Here is a 1,575-nt window from a genome sequence, read left to right as displayed (position 1 = left end):
TGAGCATTTCATCTCATTTTACCCTAAAGAGAAGGGTTGGGGCGCTGAAATTGAGAGGAGAGAAGAGAAGAGAGAAAACTTAACTCTCTTTGATCTTCAAACCACCATAACTTGAGCTACGGAGCTCCGATTGACGAGCCGTTTGCGGCCACGCGTCGCTCTTCTCATCATCTACAATTCTATCTAAGTTTTGTGGTAAGTATTCTATTCATCTCTGCCCAGTTTTCGAAATTCCCCAGTGTTACACGTTTTTGGGTAATTAGTGTTGAAATCTTGTGATTTTGGGTGTTTAGGGATACTCCAACATGGATTCTAAGTGGGTTCTATCCCTACTTCATATGGGCTGAGGTAAGAAGTGCTCAAACCCTTGTGATTTGTCATTTTTATGAGCCCTAGGTTGATGTATGTATGTGATATTGGTTATGTTAGTGTATTTGGTGATGTTGGTGCACAATTGGGAGATTGGTATTGCTTGAGGAGCTTTGGTGAGGCTTGGAGCTAAGGTTGGTGAAGACTTCCATAGAAGAGGCTCAATTGGTTTGGCTACAAGAGGTACGGTTTAAGTTTCATTTAAGTACCGTGTGTTGTGATGAGAATTCCTAGGCTAGATGCCCCTAGGATTAAGTTTGGATTGTGTAAATGGTTGGTGCTAATATGCATAGTTGGTATGTAATGTGAATTAATGATTTGGGTTGAGAATTGTGTGGCCTTGTATGCTTGATGTATTGAGAATTTGATATACTGGGTAACGAGTATTGATTTGTGGTTTGTGCATTTAAATTATGATATTGGGCCGGAGGCCGTGGATTTTGGGCCGGAGGCCGAAAAAAGGTGAGAAAGGTAAGTTGATGTGTGCATTGTATGACACAAGTGATTGGATGAATTTCAGATAATGAATATATGAATGATTGGGTTGGTTATTGAATAATAAGGTTTGAGGAGTTGAGGTGTGGGATTTGGTAAATTTGGGTGCAATTATATAGATGAGGTATGTTTGGATTGGTTGAGATATATTATATGGTCATATATGTGATTATGATTATTGATGCCTTAATGGTATGATGATGCATTAGAGATATGTTTGTCGTGATATATGCTTGAGGAATGATTAAGGTTGATTTGTGGGTAAAGCCACGTGATAGTGAGTACGATATTGATTATGTATAATGATGGTTGATTGGAAATAGTGTTGTTGAAATTTGGCATGAGAAAGAGTATATGATATGTAAATGTGTTTGAGTTTGAGAAAGTGTCAACGTGCGAGTTGAGGAGGCTTGATGTTGATTTTGGTATATTTTGATTGATTTCAAAGAAAAGGCTGAAATTGGCATGTTTTGATTGATTTTGAAAAGCGTTGAAAATGGCTTGTTTTGAAAATGGCACTTTATGGTTTTGTATGGAAACATGGTTTTGGGGCATACTTTGACGGGACATAACCTGGACTACGGATCTCTGTTTTCTGCCAAATCTATTTAGAAATGAAATTGGATCCGGGATGTCCATGCCATTCGAAGGACGGGTGAAAAACGATTTAAAATGAGAGAGTTATGTCCGTCAGAAGATTGGGGGTTGAAT

The sequence above is a fragment of the Arachis ipaensis genome, chromosome B01 (assembly GCF_000816755.2).
Source record: "Arachis ipaensis cultivar K30076 chromosome B01, Araip1.1, whole genome shotgun sequence".
Classification (NCBI taxonomy): Eukaryota; Viridiplantae; Streptophyta; class Magnoliopsida; order Fabales; family Fabaceae; genus Arachis; species Arachis ipaensis.
The sequence above is the reverse complement of the archived record's forward strand: the minus strand, read 5'-3'. Positions refer to the sequence as shown.